This window comes from Neofelis nebulosa, chromosome 10, assembly GCF_028018385.1.
Source record: "Neofelis nebulosa isolate mNeoNeb1 chromosome 10, mNeoNeb1.pri, whole genome shotgun sequence".
In the NCBI taxonomy this organism is placed as follows: Eukaryota; Metazoa; Chordata; class Mammalia; order Carnivora; family Felidae; genus Neofelis; species Neofelis nebulosa.
Window position 1 is genome coordinate 13,971,597 of NC_080791.1, and position 20,786 is coordinate 13,992,382.

At 49.2% G+C, this 20,786-nt stretch overlaps 2 long non-coding RNA genes across 2 annotated transcripts in view; one reads left to right on the forward strand and one right to left on the reverse strand.

Annotated features, from left to right (window-relative positions):
- Window positions 1-20,786, reverse strand: part of LOC131486845 (uncharacterized) — a 162,488-nt gene that overhangs the window by 55,054 nt on the left and 86,648 nt on the right. The window lies entirely within an intron of this gene.
- LOC131486844 (uncharacterized) lies at window positions 14,520-19,686 on the forward strand. The gene is made up of 2 exons (XR_009249488.1): window positions 14,520-15,131; window positions 19,358-19,686. It is a non-coding gene; the product is annotated as an uncharacterized LOC131486844 (long non-coding RNA).

Here is a 20,786-nt window from a genome sequence, read left to right on the forward strand (position 1 = left end):
AATAAACTGTCCTCTTTTACACCAGGATCACAAAGGGAACTTTAAGTAGACAGGTTCCTCAGTGCCACTCCTAGAGATCCTGGCTCAACTGGCCTTGGCAAGATCAAGCTGTGCTGGGTTCCTTTCAGGCATTTTAATGGCCACACAAAGGGCCAAGAAAAGGACCCAACAAGTTAGGACTAGCACTGCTCCCTGGAGGCAGAGGAGACCCTTCTGGCCTTCTCTTGTTCGGGTCCTACTCCTGAACCTTCCAAATTCCAGCAATGGTGCCCAGGGCAGGGAGGTTTTAGCTAGCATTGTAACTCTCAGGCTCCGTCTGTGACCTTCACCTGATCTAGATGACCTCTTCCTTCCCTCCCTCTCTTCTTCAAGGACCCTTGCCATGGGCTCTTCCACAATCCTCACCCCAGCCACATCGATCAGCCCATACTTGTCCCTGTGCCCCTCAGCGCCCCCGTCTTGCCTTCCAGCTAGTTGTTGACACATCTCCATTCCTCTGTGGACTTCAAATTCTTTAGGAGAGAAACCGTTGTCTTCCTCACCTTCGTATCCTCCTTACACCAAGGATTTACCGGGTGCTTCAAATAGAAGAGAGGTTCAGAGTTTTTAGTTGGGGAAACAACAGTCACACACACTAAATGGCTAGAGAACAATATAAAATCTATATATTTCAGAGAGACAACAGGTACAGGCAAAAAAAAAGGCTTGGCCCAGGAGTCAGAAGGGTGGGATCCCAGTCCCACCTCTGTAAATTTTGGGCAAACCTGTAATGTCTCTGGGCCTCGGGTTTTTTGTCTCTATAAAAGCAGGTGGTTGGACTCAAGCATCTCTAGGCTGCTTCACACTCTTGTTTCTCACATTCAGAGCCCCTAACTGCCTCTAGGCGTTCAAAGAAGCAGCCCTGGTTCCTTGTTCCCCGGTTCCTTGTTACTTGAAGAATCGTCACATGAGCGAAATCAGTGTTTCACACTTTTTCCATCTGAGACATGACTGGAGCCGTCCCAGGATGCATGGGAATGGAGGTTCCCCTTCCCTTCTAGAAATACGCATATAGACACCGACACATTCTTATCAATCACATCTTCCTTTGGCAATCTAAATCTCTACCCTCATGTCCTCACGTTTTACAAAATCCAGGAAGGTACCAAAGCTATACCAATGTTATTTTTGGCTTGGACCAAAAATAGAGGAGTGCCAAAAACAAAAACAAAAAACAAACAAAAAAAAAAGACAAAAAACAAAACAAAACAAAACTATGCTAGGTGGCATTATATTAAAAAGTCCCATGATGCAAACTCTTGCAGAGGCAGAGTTTTATCTGAAGGAGGAAGGAAAAAAACAAAACAAAACAAAACTTGTTTTTCTGCCAGCAAGATCTACTGCTTCAGCTTCCCTCCCGACTGGGAATTTCCTAGAGGACGGATGGGGAAGGTGATGTGGGCAGCCAGTTTAGAGACTAAGGAGCTGTCCTGAAGGTTCTACCTGCTTCCCAGTGGCCACTCCCTCGAATTTTCTTAAGAACAGAACACAAGCCCTGACTTTTCACTAGGCACCCAGCTAAGAGATGACAATTTCCAGCCTCCCATTTATCTAGTATGGCCAGAGATTAAATTCTGGCCAGTGAGACAGCAGCATTGTGTGAAACTTCCAGAAAGTCTTCTGGAAGGGAAGAGGGTCCTCCTTCCAGCTGCTGGATGTTATGGCTGGAGCTCCAGGAGCCATCTTGGACCATGACGTGAACTTGGGAAGAAAGCTACACATGGCAAAGTGATACGACAGAGAGAGTCTAGGTCCCTAACACTGTGGAGCTCCCATACCCTCTTCTGCTTTCTTTTACATCTGATTTGCTTGTTTCTGACTTATTTTACAATAAGGAGTAAAGGTACTACCTTGGGGGTGTCTGTTACAACCAAACCTCATCCTACTTGATATTGCAAATGAAGGAGACAGAACACTGGATGGTAAATAAAGGTAAGGTTTCTTGTCCTTGGCCTACCATTAGGCTGTGACCTTGGGCCAGTTCCTAAATTCTCTGGCCCTAAGCTTCGTGATCTGTAAAATGGGTGCATGAGGGAAAGGGAATAAATTGCATAGTCTCAAAGGTCCATTCAATTTCCTACAATTCGAAACTATAATAAGGGGGCGCCTGGGTAGCTCAGTCAGTGAAGCATCTGACTTCGGCTCAGATCATGACCTCATGGTTTGTGAGTTCAAGCCTCACATAGGGCTCTCTGCTGTCAGTGCAGAGCCTGCTTCAGATCCTCTGCCCCCCTCTCTTTCTGCCCCTCCCCCACTCTCTCTCAAAACTAAACAAACATTAAAAAAAAACAAACCTACAATGAGCTATCACCTCACACCTGTCGGAATGGCTAAACTCAACAACACAAGAAACAACAGGTCTTGGCAAGGACATGGAAAAAAAGGAACCCTCGTGCACTGTTAGTGGGAACGCAAAATGGTGCAGACCCTCTGGAAAACAGTATGGGGGTGTCTCAAAAAAGTTGCAGATAGAATTGTCCTATGATCTAGCAATTGCACTACTATGTATTTACCCAAAGAATACAAAAATACTAATTCAAAAGGACATATGGACCCCTATACTCATAGCAGCATTATTCACAACACCAAACTTATGGAAGCAGCCCAAGTGGACATCAGCTGATGGATGGATAAGGCAGAGACGGTTTATATACACACCCATACACAGTGGAGCATCACTCAGCCATAAAAAAGAATGAAATCTTGCCGTGTGCAATGATACGGATGAAGCTAGAGAGTATAATGCCAAGCGAAATAAGTCAGTCAGAGAAAGACAAATACCATATGATTTCACTCATATGTGGAATTTAAGAAACAAAGCAAATGAGCAAACGGGGGGAAAAAAAGAGGCAAACCAAGAAGCAGACTCTTAACTCTAGAGAACACACTGGTAGTTACCAGAACCATCTGGGGGGGGAGGGGGAGGGAATGGGTGAAATAGGTGATGGGGATGAAGGACTGCACTTGTCGTGATGAGCACCAGGTGTCATATGTACTGAATCACCGGAAGCCAACGTTATTTTGTCTATTAACTAACTGGAATTTCAATTAAAACTTTTAAAAAGCCCATTCAATTTCCAAGCCAGACACTTCTGTTACAACTTCAAGATGGCCCTGTGACTTAGGAATGACCACTTGGAGAACCCAGCAGGAGAGTCCTCAGGGTTCCAGAGAGGGCATCTTTAATCAGCAGGGTGCCATGAATACCAGAGTCAGATGTCACGGGGCAGGGGGCGGGGGTGCTCGAGACACCCAAGACCACAGACTATGAATTTCAGTCAACCCAACTTCAAATCACAGTGTCGTGCTTTACAACTGTGAGACCTTGGACAAGTCACCCGCCCCCACCCTTAGTACTGGAACAAACAACATCAAAACACTGCAGGGACGTGGGGTGGACTCATGGAGGTATGCACATTAAGTTCCCCAAAGGTAACTAAGTGGCACAGGAGATCCCTGTAGATTGTGCCACAGCAAACTGGATGCCTGGAGAAAAGTCCAGATGCCCTGGGCAGCTGTCTTCTGTCCTCGCGGGTCGCCAGGATGGGAGCCTCGCTGCCACTGGGTCCACACTAAACCAAGTGCGTGGAGGGAGACATAGTTCTGCTTTCACATCTCTCCATAATGGAAAAGAAGTAGCGGGGGGGGGGGGGGGGGCGGGGAGAGGTGGGATCACAAGAATAGAAAGAAGGATAAAATTGAGGAGCTGAGATTTGGGTTGGTGAGCACTTCAGCAAGAAAACAAGTATCTTTATTGGCTCTGGACAGTCTGCCAATCAGCCACAAAATTACTGGTTTCTCTCTCCTCCCAGAAGGGCCTCCGCGGCTGCACACAAAAGCTGCTGAGGGAACTTCGGGGCCGGAGAATAAAAGCCCCTCTCTGCCTGAGTGCGGGCTGATTTGCAATGCATTGCTTCAGCATAATTTCCCAACTCCGCAGCCACACAAAGGCGTTTCTGTCCCTATCTGCGAGTTTAATAATTTCTATTTCCTACACCTTGCATTCATAATGCGTCCTCCCAACATGGGCCTGGGCTGGGCGCCGGCCTCGGGCCTTCGGGCGCATCAGCTGCCCTCTCCAGGGCCCTGGGCTGGGAAACCATTTATTAGACAATTTAGCATCTTCTGAGGACGCAGCAACAGAAGGCAGGCCGCCTGACCTCCTTGAAACGTACCTCTTGTACTCACCTTGCCCTTCATGACCCTTTACCCCTTTTCATTAATTTATTTATTCCACACAGCACCTACTGATGGTAGACATTGTCCCGGCCACTCTAAAACCTGCCTTCATATCGCCAGCAACACAGCGCTGAGGGGCCGATAGAGAAAGAGAGTGGGAAGTGCACTTGACCATAACTCTGGGAGGGCTGGCATCATAGCCATTTAGACTCACTCTTGATATCTCTAGCAGCTAACGATATCTGCACATAATAAGTGCTCAATTAAATTTGATGAATATTGAGTGAAAAAAAATGGATATCAAGACCTGTAACTATAACGAAAAGAGATTTTATTTGTTGGGTATTATTTTGTTTGGCAGCAGGGAGAAGGAAGGGAGCAGGGGGAAGGTACATGTCACAGGAGACACAGAAACCAAGCTAGCTGTGTTGCCAACCCTGGAGGAGCACAGAGGTGTGACTATATGGAAAGAAGCAGAGATGACAGAAGAAACCCCCTGCCAGGAGGAGAGCCCCTGCAGAGGCACGAAAGTTTGGGAGCTGGGGGGCTGCTTAAGCATGGGACAGGGGCAGGTGAACACGCTGGACAAGTGAGTTGGCCCCGGTGACCCAAAGACTCAGGGGCAGGCCAGGCCAGCATTGGGAATGCTATCAGACAAACCTAAGCTTGGGTCTCCACTTCATGGCTTACCGGCTGCGTGACCCTGGTCAAGGCACCTCACCTTGCTGAGCCTCGGTTTCCTCTTCTGTAAAATGCAGCCACTATAAGCACTCACCTTCTAGCATCATAGTGAGGATGATAAGGGGCAGGGACATACCAAGGGCACAAAGCACAGCTGATTCATTAGATCTTGGGTGGAAGCCACATCTGCTTCTCCTGGGGATCCTAGCAGTTCTGATTCTGATGGCTCTGAGACTGGGCAGAAAACAGGGCCTATCGTGGACTCCCATGGCCCCTCTCCTCTCTGGCTTCAGCCACCTCCAGCAAGATCTGCCACATACCCACCCCTGCAGGAAAAGCTGACCCAGCCAAGTGAGAGGTACCAGGCCCAAAGGGCTGTGAGCGGACCATGTGCAAGATGACACGGGTCAGAGAAAGGTCGGGGAAGGGACAGAAAGAAGGCTATCTGGAATGGCTGCAGGGACGGTGCATAACGCAGACACTTCCCTCGGCGGCCAGTGCATACATCCTCTCTCCCACACATATTACTTCCTTTAGACAGCGAGAAAGGAGACCCCCTCTTCCTTTCCTTCCTCTTCCCTCCACCAGCCACATATGAGATGGTGTTCTCTCTAATTCCAATCAGTCCTTCTTATCCTTCTTTGCACCTTCCCCCACGGCCAGGGTACAGATCCCAGTGCTGAGCACAGTGTGTAATTTGAAGGGGTAGAGACGGAATGCACCCTTATCCCTACCCTCATTTTACAGAGGAGAAAACCGGGGCCCAGAAAAGTCATGAGACCTGCCCGAAGTCACACACTGAGGCAGCGTGGTGGAGACAGCAGGGCCTCAGTATACACATGCTGGTTGATTATTTCTGCCTGTGTATTGGGAAGCTTCTGGCCTCATGTAATAAAATGCCCAACCCACAAGAGCTTAAACAATGAGAATATTCATTATCTTATATAACGAGGAGCCCTGGTAATTCAGGTGATTGGCATCCAGAACCAGTTCTTTCCCCCACTCCGTTCTGCCATGCTCGGCCTAGCGGAAGTTACTTTTCAGCCTGTTTCCTCATGGTCATAAAGCGGCTGCGGCAGCTCCCAGCATCATGCCTCCCACAATAATGCCTCTCAAAAGAACGGAATGTCCCTCTTTTGTGCTCATTTTAGGGTGAGAAATCCAAGAATCCCTGCAGGCTCTAATGTGTTTCACTGGTTATAATTGCAAGAAGAATACATCGAGTGTGATTGATTGCCTGGCTTGCCTACGTGAGACACCCTCGGGACTGGGAGAAGCCAGCTTTCCCTGAGGTGCATGGGTGCAAGAGATGGAGACAAAGTAAAGGTTCTGCCGGCAAAGAAGAAGGTGGAGACTGACTGGGACGCAGGCTGCCAGGAGCTGGACACGCTACCTCGCTGTGAGGCTGAACCTCGGCTTCCCGGGGACAAGGAGGAGACGGCTTTCCCTGGGATGCAAGGGTCCATCAGCATCTCTTACAGCCTAACTCTGTTTTGCTTCTCTTTGCCAGACACCCAGGCACAAAGCTAATCGAGTCCTCACTAACCCCATCTCACCGAACTAGCAGCTTTTCCTAGGGGCCTCAGTTCACTCAGCCACGTGAGAGCAGGCGCTGTTGCCTATGCACCTCTGCACCCCAAAACTCAGCATCATGCCCCAACGCCTAGTAGATGCTCAAAAAATGTTGCTGAGCAAATGAATAAAATCGGCAAGCCTGGGATAAGTATCCCTATTCTACGGGTCTATAATTGAAATCCAGTGTAATAAATGGAAAAAAGAAAAAAAGCATGTTGTTAGAAGTGCAAGGAGGTGTTAATATTTTCATTATTCCCCTCTCTTCTCTTTCCTCTCCACCTCAAAATACCTGACTCCACCCACAAAGTTTACCCCAAGAAAGCCAGGGCATGAGTGGAGAAGAGGACATCAGGTCACAAGGCTTAGGTCAAGGTCTGTACTAGTCAGCTCGGGCTGCCATAACAAAATACCACAGACTGGGTGGCTTAAACAGAAATTCGTTTTCTTACAGTTCTAGATGCTGGGAGTCCAAGATCAAGGTGCCATTAGGGTTAGTTGCTATGGAGAGCTCTCTTCCTGGCTTGCAAATGGCTGCCTTCTCACTGTGTCCTCACACAGCTCTTCTCTGTGTGCCTGTGCAGAGACAGAGATCTCTGGTCTCTCTTCCTCTTCGTATAAGAATATCAGTCTTATTGGATTAGGGCCCCACCCTTATGATGTCATTTCACATTAATTAATTCCCCCAAAGGTCCTATCTCCAAATACAGTCACAGTGGGGGTCAGGACTTCAACATATGAATTTGGTGAAAAGGGACACAATTCAGTCCGTAAGATCTGGGGAAGGTTCTGGAATTGATCCCCTGGTGTGAAGATCTTAAACACAGCCTGCCCTCTGGGACCTTTTTGCAGCAGAATGTTAGAGTGACAGTGGCATCCGTCCCAGGTACATTCTCAGATCTTACCAACTGACCCTGCTACCATCCATATCACTCCGGCCCCACTCATCCCTAGTTCCATGTATGGGCACTCATTATTGGCTTTTTCTCTGCCCAAGCCACGTGCACAAAGATGTAGTGACCCATCCAGACTCCAGCTTCTGGTTTGCTAACCTTGGCTTCCTGCTGAAGCTACAGGACCCGCCCACCCCTTTGATTTGAGCATCATTTATCAGCATCAGTGAGACTGTGCTCGGTTACCGTGAATTCCAAAATCTCAGTCACTTAAGACAACCAATTTCCTTGGCACTCATTCACACACCCAGTGCTGTTGGGTATGGGCTATGACATACTCATCTGGGGACCAGACTGCTGGTTCCACCAGATTGTGACATCACCATCTCTGATCTTTCTAAAGAGGGGGAGGGAGGGAGGGAGGGAGGGAGGGAGGGAGGGAGGGAGAGAGGAGAGAGAGAGAGAGAGAGAGAGAGAGAGAGAGAGAGAGAGAGAAATACACGCCACCTCTTAAGTGATCGCACATTATTTCTGGCTATACTCTATTATCCAGAACTAGTCCCACAAGACTGGTTAACCCCTCCACGTGAACAGGAAAGGGAAGAGATTTTGAAATATTGGTGAACACGAGTAATGTCTATCAAACTCACACCTCCTGCTAAGTGACACGACTTCTAATAACTATGATCCTGCCCCCACAGACAGGAGAGCCCCCACATCCCCTTATCCTCTCCCTTCTCCAAAGGGAATAGAATATGTACTTGTACTTTCTCAATATACACAGCCAATAACAGGCAAAGAGCCAATTGTTACTTCTGGGCCAACAGCTTTGCCATTTTTCTACTTAAGTTTCCCAGCAATGCAAAAGGGTGACTTGCTGACTCTTGTCTGCCCAGAAACTGAAAGCGTCTTGGCCCACCTACACAGACAACTGCTGCGTCCTCTCTTACGGCAAGGTGTTCAGGACCCACATCCTTGCCAGACCGCCACTGCCCCCACCCCCATGACCGCCTAAGCCGGGTAGCACTTATATGCACCTGGCGTCTCCCCTCTCCTTCCAGGGCCCCCGACCCACGCAAAGATAAATAATTCAAGCCAAGACGTGCTGCCACGCTGCTGCCACGCTGGGGATTTAGTGCATACATCGCTCACGCTCCTCTCGCCGCCACAAGAAAAATTACAAATTGATCCATAGGACCTGACTCTCTGCCCATACTTCTCCTGGGCTGCTGCTATTGCCTCTCCTATAAGTAATGGCTGAGCTGGTGACAGCACGATTTAAGTTAGGAGACGGGGGTAGTAAGCTAAGAGTATAAGAAGAGTGGACTGTGGGAGGAGGAGGGGCTGCAGAGCTCGGCCTCGACCATGACACTGAAGGCTGAGCGTCTCAGCCAAGAGTCCCCATGTAGAAATAAGGCAGGCACCCTGCAGCTCAGTGGGCACCTTGTCTCCTGTTTTCTTTAGAGTAAGGACCGAAAACACTAATATGAGCCACCGGTTCTTAAGCCTTTATTATATGCTAAGCACTATGCAGAGTGCTTTACGTGGACCAATTCACTTGAATTTATTAGAATTGGGCTCAGCCTGGAGTGACGGTTAACCCAAAATAAGAATGGTTTAAGTAAGACAGACGTTTGTTTTCTGCTCCCGAGGTCAGCTGTCCAGGGCTAGTAGGCACATCACCGTGTTCAGAACCCAGGCTCCTTCTATCTTGTTGCTCTGCCTGCGTGGCCTCCACTTCCAAAGTCACTTTATGTTCCAGGGTGACCGTTCCAGCTCTATCCACTACGCCTGGATTCCTGCCAGCAGGACAGAAGTAAGAGCAAGAGGAGAACCTGATCCCTCCCTTTAAGAGCACTTCCTAGAAGCTGCCTGAACTTGCATTCCATTGGCCTGGCCTCATCATGTGACCACAGGAGCAAAGAGTCCTGGGAAATGTAGTCTTGACTCCAGGCAGCCACATGTTCACCCGACATTTGGAAGTTTTATGCTGTAGAAGGAGAGAAAAACAACTGAGGGACCGCTGGCAGTATCAGCCACCTCACTCATTTGACCACTTTGTGAGCTAGCACTGTTACTAAATAAATGCCTCTTACAGATGGTGTAACTGGCAGACAAAAATGTTTGCATGAAGTTCCCTGATCCAAAACATTCTTATCTTTCAAGTTCCTTACTACATGTTACTGACATTCCTCCTTGTATTCCTATCTGCTGTTTATCTCTCAGGCTACACAAGAGGCTACGAACTCCTGGAAGGCAGCGCTCTGTGTTTAAGCGCTACATCTCTCACTGCATGGTGCCTAATACCGTGCCTGGTACAGAGGGGACATCCGGCAAATAAACGTTTATCATATTAGATAGAATCTAATCCTTTCCTTTCCTCTGTCATCCTCACCCTCATTACCAAAAACCTATTAATTGCCTGTTACACCCACTTAGCACTCTTAAGATAAACAGACATGGAATCCACTGTCCAGCAATTTATAGTCTAAATTTGGGAGAATTTAACATGCAAAAGACAACACCCACTTCTCTCCCCACCATCTTCTCTGGAGGAGAGAGACCCTTCTCTCTTGGAGGAGCTCCCTGTGGGCTTTCTAGTCAGGAGGCTACAAACTCCTACCTCCCTGGGGAGGAGGAGCAGGGCTGCACCCAAGAATATAAAAGTGCCGCTCAGCATCCTTTGCGGCCCCCCCACCTCCGTGAGCTGACGAGGCTGAGCAGTTCAAGCAGAGTTCAGCTCAAGTGACTTCCTCATCACCCCACTCTTAGCCCATTCTCTGCGGCATTTGCAATTTCTCTGCTCCGGGGGTCAAGTCTCCAGTGTGCCCTCCCTGAGTAATTGTGAAATTATTATGGTTGGTGATTTTAATTTAAATTGGATGGAGAAATGTCATACTGCGGTCGACTCATTTGCTATGGATTTTCACTTAACCAAATTGATTAGTCAACCAACTAGACTTAACTTGAGAGTTGTAATCATTCATTATTAGATCTCATTTTTCCCAACGCACCCAGATGATGTCAAGAAATTAAAACTGCAGCAAAAACTTCAGCAATGTCTTCTCATCACGGCATGGGGTCTGCCTGAAAGGCCCAGAGATGGAACGGGCTGTGGCAACCAGGTGGGGGGGCGGGGGAAGCCACAAGAGCCAAGTTCCTTGGTGCTGCCTTAGAAGGATGGCCAAAAGAAATGAGGCGGAACATCTGGGCAGGCAACCAGGCCAAGGAACTGGGTTTTCCCTCCTCCCCTTCCCACGTGCCAAACCTCTGCTCACCCTTCAGGAGCCATCTCAAATGCTGCCTCTTTGAAGCCCTCCATGACTTCCCATCTTCTCCACTCCCACGGTACATCCCTGTTGCAGGAATTTGTACATTTTTGTGTAATTATTGCTTAAATACCTTTTCTAAACTAAAGCTCCTTAAGCTCAAGGTCAGCTTTGATTCGACGTTGGATCCTAACTCCTGTCACTGTCCTAGCACACAGGGGGCGCTTGGTAAATGTTTCTCTATGGACTGAATGAGTGAGAAATGGCCTAAAGACAACAATATGGTTAAGCACCAAGATGGGTCCTACGGGCAGAGCAAAGTTCACTGCTGCAGATTCTTGCAACTGCACAAAAGTGAGGGAGGGAGGTCGGCCCCTGTGGATACGAATCAAACCCAGACTTTACAGGGGACGCTAAGCTGGGTATGACTCACCTGGATGCTCTGACTGCCAGTAAAGTTAATGTGATCATCAATTGCTTCGATAACACTAATGGATACATTCAGAAAAAAAAGTGACTGTCACTCTGCTTCTGGGCAGGCTAACCCTGGAACATCACTTAGAAGGACACTGCAGACTGACATCTGGGAAAAGAGGTCCCCTATGGTCAGGGCTGCCTTATGGGTGTGCAACCGGTACAGTCACTCAGAAGGGTCCTAATGTCATCTTGAAATTCCTAATAATTTTCAAACAAAGGGCTCCGCATTTTCATTTTGTACTGGGGGCTCATACACATTATGTAGCTGTTTCTGCATATGGTGGAGAGACCCAAAATCATGCCATAATAGAAATAGTTGAAGAACCCAGGGTGTTTTGCTTGGAGAAAGGAAGCTTTGATGGGGACATTGTAACTATCTTCAAATGTCTAAAGACATTCATGCAGGAAAAGAATAAAACAGCCTATGTGCTACCCCAGAGGACAGAACCCCAGCCACCAGGCTGAGGCTCATTTAAGTTCGGTGTTGGTGTTGGCAGGCTAGGGGCTGGGGGCACTTGGCATTGAGTGGAACTATTTGAAAAAGACACATGGGAGATGATGTACGGTGCACGGTCAGAGGCGTTTAAGCCAATACCACATTTGGCAAAGGATGTTGCAGGGGCAAGAAGATAAAGCTTCAGATGGGGGTTGGACTGAAAGATTCTAAAAATCCCTTCCAGCGCTTTGATCCTCTGCTTCCCAGGCTAGGCAATCCCCGTTCCAAAGCAGAGTGGGGAGGGGCAACTGGCAGAGAGTGAAGAGGTGGAGTGGAAGAGAGTGAAGGGAGAGACTCAAGGACCATAGGTCCATAGCCACTTACCTGGACAACTGGTCAACGCTTTCTACCCCACCCAACACACAGCCGCCAAATGGATTTAATCACCCACCCAAGGTATCTCTGGGGGCTAAGGAGGAGTTAAGTCCATGATCAACCCTCAAACTTGTCCCAAGTGGCTCTGATCCAGAAAGATCCAGGGGAGTCGTAGCACATGAAAAATAAGTTCCGGGCCAATTGCTTCCTTCCTGGCTCCTGGAATCATTTTTCCAGCCGTGCTGTCTGCACACCCCATGGGAGCTATTCATTAATGAGGGTGAGAAATGCCTAAATTACACCTCTGGTTCACGTCCAGCTCATTCAGAAGGTAGGAACGTGAGAAAACTCACTCCCGCGTGGTTTCCACGATCATCGTCGACTCATTTCCCCTCTGACACAGAGAGGCCATTGACCAAGAGATGGAAACCGCACACGCACCCTCATTTCTGCATCCCACACCTGACCCCAGGACTCCTTTGTCTTCATCACTGTTTTCTTCATCAACGGGACCCTTGTTTCACCTTCCCTCAGCTCCTACGTGGGCACCTGTCTCTGTCTGCTTATGAGACCAACAACGTTGAACCCTTGTGACGCTCCTTTCCCTGGAGAGCAGCAGCTTCCTGCTCACACTCCCTGCCCCCTTCCCTCACCCCGCCCACCCGCCACCACCTCCAACTTCAGATGGGCTCTGAACACTGCCGCCGTTTCGGGGAGAGCAGAAGGCAGGGAGGAAGGGGTGCTAACATCTCCAAAAAAGCTTTTAACAGAGACCATCATTTCCCTCCAAGAATCAATGCATTTTAATTCATACGAAGATATTTGTCTGCTGCTCTGTTCCTTCGAGGCGTGGAGACACGTTTAACAAAACAAGTCAGCCTCGCGTGGAGACAAACGCACCAGCTTCTCCCTGAAATTACTGGAAGTTCATTTTCAAAAGCCGTCCTGTTTTCTGGGAATCAATGCATATCAACTAAAATCAATAGCTTCTCCGTGCGGATGGGCTGAGACACCAAACTGATGTAGCGTTCCAGTGCGTTTGTATCCAAATCTAGACGTTCTCAACAAGTCAATGAATTTAAGCGCCTGCCAGTGTCTTTTCACTTAAAACTAATCTGTTTGCTGATCGGACTGCACATTTCCAGAGTGCGTAGTAATATACTCTGTGTGTTTACCAGATCCAATGTACATTAACTCAAATAAAAATATTTCCACTTAACTTAAAATTGAGTTTGTCCCAACTTCAGCAATGCTCATGGGAATTAGCTCTAACCAATCAGCCTACTAGCCCAGCTCTCCCAGAGCACAAGGCCCCATCTCCTTTATCTGGTCCCAAGGGTGTGGTCTCTCTGGGGCTAATATATTCTGGAACAAAGTGCTTCCAGCTTCTGCAGACCGTAAACTCCAGGATTAGAAGGGACACTGAGGGATTTGTTTGGTCTGCCCCTCTGCCTTCAAGCCGCAGATCACCACCCCTCTCAGCCATTCTACAGAAGGGGCCCCTCTTCCGTTCCTAGAATCACCCAGGAGAGTCTTTCTGTGGTCACTCATTCCTGAATGGCAAAACGTTCAGCCAAGGACTGTTCTCTAATGAGCCACTTACAGAACACCTACCATATGCAAGGCTCCATGGAGATTCAAAGCAGTAAAAAACAGAGCATTCTAGGTCTAATGGTGGAGGGGCCCTAATCTACATTCAGATGGTCAGTCAGTCAGCAAATGTTACTTGAGCACCTCCTTGTCCAGATTCTGTGCTAAGCACAGGGAGACAGTGATGGACGTATCAGACTAAGCCCATCGCCTACAAGCCCCCCAAAAGAAACATCGGGTACATCAGTACAACCAATAAATCACTAATTAGAGGCATGTGCAAAGAAAGGACTACAAGGGGGGAAATTCGGGGTACTGGGGAGCAAAGGGTAGCATCGAAACTGGCGGTGGGGAGGGAGGCAGAGGGCAGGGGCTGTACCTGCTGCTCACCAGACCCCCTGCCAGCACCTGCACCTTCACTTACAACAATTGATTTAATCCCCACAAGTCTGTGGGGAATTGCTAGGATTCCCATTTTCCAGGTGAAGAAACTGAGACTCATAGGTCCCTCACCAGCTCTGGGAGACGACTGCTAAGTGTACTCATCCTATGAGAGCAAATTACCAACTGCCAGAACCACGATTCAAGGCCAGGAGTAACAGACACCTGTTACTCACCTTGCATGTGAGGGGCAGGTGTCTGTTACTCCTGGCCTTCCCCACTGTACCACCTGCCCCTCACATGCAAGTGAATTAATAACTTGAGACATTATGTGTTTGCAGGAGAAAATGAGACCCAGAGAGGCAGTGGGTGTCTGGTTTTAGAAGAGGGGCAGAGCTCCAAGGGCTCAGGTCTTAATCAAGGAAGGCTTCTAAAAGAAGGAGGCTCTGGAACCAAGTCAGAGAAATACTGAGGGAAAGGTCCCAGACAAGAGGCAATGGCTGGAGCCAGTGCGCAGCAGCAGAAGTAAATGCTGTTTTAGAGGGGAGTGAAGAGACCAGGCGGGGCTCAAATAGCACCCCTGTGTCGAGGAGCCACAGGAGACAAACCGGGATCGGGAGCATGAAACCAGGTTCTAGAAGACCACGGATGTCACACACTATGGCTGTGTTCTTAGATTGGATCCCAGGTTCCAACGCTGTGGCTGGCCTTGGAGAAGCAGAGGGGCAGGAACCCACTGCCAGGACCTGGACAGACCCAACCTTGTCCTCCCTGGATCCCACAGGCCCCTCTTCCCTGCCTCTCCCTGATGCTGGCGGCTCGGGGATGCTGCTGAGAGAGGCTGGTCCCCAGCTCTGAGAGGCTTCAAGGCATCACCATGGAGACGCTCCAGGCCGCCAGCCACACAAAAGGAGCTGTGAGTTCCCCAGCTCACCTGGGACTCCGAGCTAACGAGGAGGTGGCAAAAGTGTTTCATTTTCTCTCCTTGTTCTCTTACAAAAAGAAAGAGGCAATTTACACAGACAAATAAACCCCACCCTGCCCTGAAAGGAAGCTGCTAAGCCTGTCCTTCCATGGTGACTGGCCTCCTGAGAGAAGAAAGGAGAAGCCTGGGCCTGGAAGTCTACAATGGGACATTCGCAGGAAAGAAAGGGGGATGGAGGGACCAACAGGAAACCTAGGGTTGGCCCCCTTCTCCTACCCAAATAGAGAGGCCAGCTCAGAGCCAAGTGTATGAGTGTAAGTTGGTATCTTTGAATTCATTCACTTTGGAGTTCTGAAATGCCAACAACCTTTACAATTGTCTTCAAGACAATTTATATTGGGGTAAATAATGCAAGTTGGGTACACCAGGAGGCTTTCAACGCCATCCCCACTCAACAGGTGCATCATGGATCAAGCCTCCCAAGCAGCTAGTCCCCACTTAGCAGCCCAGGGAATTCTGACCGAGTATAAAAGGGCCCGGGGAATCCTCTGAATGGTGGAGGGGGAAACATTAGAAGAGGGATGGCGGTGCCAGGATACCCTGAAACAGACAGGGCTGGGGATGTGGAAAGGAAGGCGGTTGGTTGTTTCTGAGCAGGGAAGGGAGGAGAACGAGAGCATCTCCAGCCAGCAAGCAATCTTCACACATGCATTGTCGTTCTCTTCTGCAAAGGGGTGAGAAGAGGGGAGGGGGAGAGGTGGCACCAAGAGGGAGCAGGCGGGAGAGGTGAGAAATCCAGCATCTTCAGACCTGCCCACACTGCTGGCTTCTCTGCTGTGTGCAATACCTCATCTCACAGTCATTAGAGAGCCCACAGGAAGGATTGAAGCCGGACACCCCGAAGGGTGGGAAAATGAAGAGAAGGGCTGCACACAGATGTACGTGCGCTTGAACATCTTGGGAGAGATGGGGTCCAGCCTGGAGCTGTCCAGTCCCCAGACTGCCAGAATCCTTGCAGCAGCAAGTGGACTCTGCCTCCAAAAGCCCCAGGATCACCTGACAGGCAAAGTCTCCCTGTCCAGTCCGAACACTCTTCCTCTTTCCTTGCCTTCTCCTACGGCAAAAAAGGGCACAACTTCTCCTCCAGTCTGGCCCAACCCCCTCTAGCTCCTGAGCAAAGAGCAGTAAACTGGGGCGGTGGGGGCGGGGGGGGCGAGTAGGGGAGGGGGCACTTGCTACTAAAGTGTCAGTCAGATCCTGACAGTTCTCTACTCAGGTCTTACAATGGCTCCCATCTCACTCATGATAAAAGCCAAAGTTCTTACATCAATGCCCTATAAAATCTACAAACACACCCCTCCCGCCCATTACCTTTCTGTGATCCCTTGGTACGTTGCCTCTCACTTGCCCTGATCAAGTTGCAGCATCTCCTTTTTACTCCTCATACAGATCAGTGCTTTGGGGCCTCAGGGCCTTTGCACTTGCTATTTCCTCTGGGCAGAATGCTTTCCTCAGATGTCTTCATACCTCACTCCCTCAGGCCTGTATTTCAACATTATGTTCTCAGTGAGCCTTCTTGGTTACCCTATCTAAAACTGCAGCCTCTCCAACACTCCCGGCCCCTCTTTCCTGCTTTACTTTGCCTTAGCTTTTACGACCACCTCTACTTACCCATTCATGCAGTTTACTGTCTGTGTCCCTCACTTGAATGCACATACCATGAAGGCTGGGGGGTTACCTGTTTTGTTCTCAGCACCTAGAAGCATCTTGGAAGATGGTAGGTCCTAAATGACTACTCACTGAATGAAAGAATCGTCCCTAAGCCTGCCCCCGCCCCCTGCCACACCTCCCCTGCGGTGCCTACAGCAATGCCCCTCGTCAGTACCTCTGAAGACACCAACCTTCTGGGAAAATTACTTGTCTTTTGGATAAAGACTGAGAATGACAGGAGAGAGGTGACAGGGAGAGCAGATGAGGGAGGACTCTTTCCTGCCAGGTCCAGAGAAGACAGAATATAGGTGCAGGGAGACATTTCTTGGGTGGGCATCCCACTGAACTCCCGGAAGGCACCATCATCACATGCAAGGGGCAAATTTATCTCTCTCATTAGTCTCTTCCTCAGTAAGGACACACGCACAGGTGTGCATGTTTACACACACACGCTCGCTCACACACACACACCCCTCCGTTTCAAAGTCATGGGGTTTGAGGAGCGGAGAGAGCTTCAACATCAGCAGACATGGGCTCCAGCCCCTGAGCCATCACTCCTGAGCCCTGCAATTCTCAGTGCCAACAAGCATCTCATTCAGCTGCGGAAGCCTGGTTTTCTGGGGCCAGAAGTGCCTCCTCACCCAACCTGCCCATCAAGAGTGGGGTAAGGCTCTCAGGTGCTCCTGGGTGTGGCCACCTCTGTAAACACGGACCTGCCGAAAAGCATCCTTAATGCCTATGCAACTGAGTTCTACCTACAGTTGCTGAGGGTGGGCCTGGGGGACTTGGCAAGCAAGAACAAATGGCAGAGAAATAACCCCCAAGATAGCAGGCCATTAGGCAAAGCACCACACTGTTCCAGCTGCATTGATTTCCCGCTGGAGCAAAAACCTTTTGCAAGTTTGGATTAATAATGAGCACCACAGACTCAAGCCAATGGCTCCCAGGCCTGGGTGCGATCCCAGTCCACTCCTGTCTCGCCTGAGATGGTGGGACCAAGGACAAGGGCACATGTTTTTCTGGCAGATCAGCCAGGTGCCCACGATGTTGTAAAGGTGGCCTGGGTGTGGGAGGCGCGGGACCGAGGCAGCCCGGCCGCGGTGGGCACTCTCGGCCCAGCTGGGCTGGCCGGGCCCGGGCATTATTTATAATTGAGCTTATCGCGTGCAGCGCTCACTGTCGCTGTCGGTTAGAGCCATTTGATGTCGTTGAGCCTTTTGGAAAAAGGAGAAGGGTGGGAGGAAAGAGGCAAAGGCAGGAGAAACAAAAGGAGTTTCGTAGCGGGACTTCAAAAAAGCCAAGTGTTTGAAAAGATCTTTGCTAAGGTTCTGACCTACTTTGCATGGGGATAAGCCATCTCTTTCACTTTAAAAGAAAAAAATCCCGCACAAAGTGGCCGCAGCTCTATTCAGGAGAACTGGGGCTGCACTGCAGAAAGGGGCTTTAGTGCTGTAATCAGAGACCATTTAGGAGCCATGATTTGGGTAATTATATAAGATTTCAGCCTCTCTTCTTCCAGGGTCACGCACAGCTCTGGATGATGGGCTGCCAAAGTAAGACAGCCAAGGCTGAAAGAGGGGGTGCCTGACAAAGCAGAGCCGCAGGGGGCAAACCCCTGCACCCCAGAACACCTGGTCACACCCTTGGCTCTGACACTTCCCAGCTGTGTAACCTTGGTTTTGTGACCTAGACTCTCAGAGACCTGCCCTTCTTGTCATGTTGACACCTCGGACGGTGAACCAGGTTGTAACGGTCACAAGTGAACCCTCCGAGGCCAGTGCCTGGCACACAGTAGGTACTCAGCATTGGTGACTCTCTCCTCCGCCTCCTCCCTGTTTTCTAGACTGAATTTGGAGGAGTCATCCCGTCCTGCTCACAGATTGCTTGGATTGATCAATGCCAACTGGGGTCTCTAGGACCCATAAGCAGAATCAGGGCCTATCAAGTAAGGAGCAGAGTCAATAGGTTCTGGGCCTGAAGGAGGCCCCAGGCAGTCTGAAATCAGAGCAAAGGGGACTCACGAAGGAGCAGGACAGGAGGGACAAGGAAGTGTGGCGGGGAGGAGCAAAGGATGTTCTGCAGAAAGCAGATGGTGTTCCCTCACCCCAGCACCCTGCCCATGGCTTCATACCTCCGCTGGTCTAAAGAATACAACACTCTGAACTTGGTGCCCAACAGACGGAAGAAAGTAGAGGACAGTTCCAATGTTCAAGTGAAACGAGCTGGGACAGAGGTTAGAAAAAATTTAAGAAGGAAAAACTGCAAAATTAAGTGTTCATTATCATTAAAATAGTGAATAGTATTAATAACTTTTCTTATACAATCCTAACAATCCCTGGAGGCTGGTAGTATTAGGAAATATTACTATACCCATTTCACAGATATGCCAACTGAGGTTAAGAGAGAAACTCAAAAAATTGCACAGCTAGTCTGTGAGGTCTGTGTCTGAATTGAGAGTCTGGGTTCCCAGTTACTTTTTATTGCCTCCAAAGCCTTTGAACGTATTCAGTAAATATGCAATGAGCACCCACTGTGGTGCCAGACTCTGTTCCAGGCACTGGAGGTCCAGCCATAAACACAAATATGTCTCTGCCCTCACGACACCCACATGGGTCACCGTTCTGTGTGGGGCTGGTCTATACCACAACACTCCCTTTCCCCAGCATGGCATGGGACTACTTCAGGGATGCTCTCACGGGATGCAAATAAACCCTTTTAATCTCAGTCAAATTCAAGCATCTAAGGGTAGGTCAATCTCCTTTGAAAATCTAATCATTTTATGAATTCCAAACAAAGACAAAACTAATTGTGGATTATCCCTTGTCCTTAGGTTGCCCTCCAGATACAGTTATCAAAAGTTCCTCCAGCAAAGAAGCTACTTCTGGCTCCATGGAGCCGCCTCCTGGTCCCTTGACGGGAATACTCTTGACCGCTCTGTTGGTGACCGTGACAAACCCCAGACAAACCCCAGCACCTAAAGCTCAAGGCAGAGAAGCAAGGATCTCACAGGCTAAGAAATATACCTGCCTTCTGATCCGGAGTTCCATTTAAAGGATTATGCTATAAAAGCCTTACTTATCCTGCAAAAAGACAAATGCATAAGGATGTTCAATTCAGCATTGTTTATAGTAATAAAAAATGGAAACTCATAAATATCCATGAACGAGGCAATCTATGAAATCACCGTGGTACAGACACACAGTGGGATACTACATATCCATTAAAAAGAATGAAGTGGAAAAACAGACTGCCATGAAAGCTCTCGAAGACACAGTCAGTAAAAAAGTAAGCCACAAAACGATACACTCAGTGTATTTAAAAAACAATCTGTGTTTGTGTGGGCGGATACACAGTTTCAAATAAAATAATGTATGTAAAAAAAACTGGCACCGTGTCTGGCCCATGGTAAGTTCTAGATGTATTTAACTAACGTCCAAATATACTTTGTAAAGTCGGGGGCACAGGAACGGTGGTAACCTCCAGGGGCACTAGAGCTGCAATTGTTCGAATGTTCAGGCATGCATAGTTTTTGCGGCGCTCAAAACCTAACGGGGGAGAAGGATGTAGAGCTGCATTTTCCCAAACACCCTCAGGGAAGGAGCGTTCCTCGATCCCTGGTCCTTTGGTCTTTGAAAATTCTTTCTGGTAGCTTCTCTGAATGCCTACGGTGCACTTGCAGCCCATGCCTTGACTTCCATCCTCCTCCACAGAGGCAACAGGAATGCCTAACCATGCGGCATCACCAAGGGGCCGAGAGGTCAGAGTGCGTCCTCTCCACTCGCCTCACACCTTCCGAGACCACCTGCGTCTGCTTGGTAACGTGGCCGTGGGCTTGCCCTTTTCTGTCCTTGCCCTTCCTTTCAGCTCTGGCTCTCCATTTCTCCCTGACACATCCACCCTCACTCATAAACACAGCTCTCTGCAGAGGAATGAATGCAGAGCTTTTGGCCCCCTGTCCTCCCGACCTAAGTACCATGCCACCCAGGGCTAGTGGAGAGGGTTGGCCGGGTCTGAGGAAGGGGACTGGCTGGGTTCAGAATCACAGACGAGTAGACCTTTTCTGCTCCTCCTCTTTTTACACATGAGGGATGTGGGATCCAGACAGGTGAAATGCCCTGTCCGAAATCACACAGGATTCACCCTCTGCTAGGATCCAGACACCAGATGGTGAGCTCACCCGTCTCCAGGTGAGCCCAGCCTATGTTCCTCTCTCCTGGCAGAGACTGGGCAGGGTCTGGGTGGATGATGTTTTCTTGGTG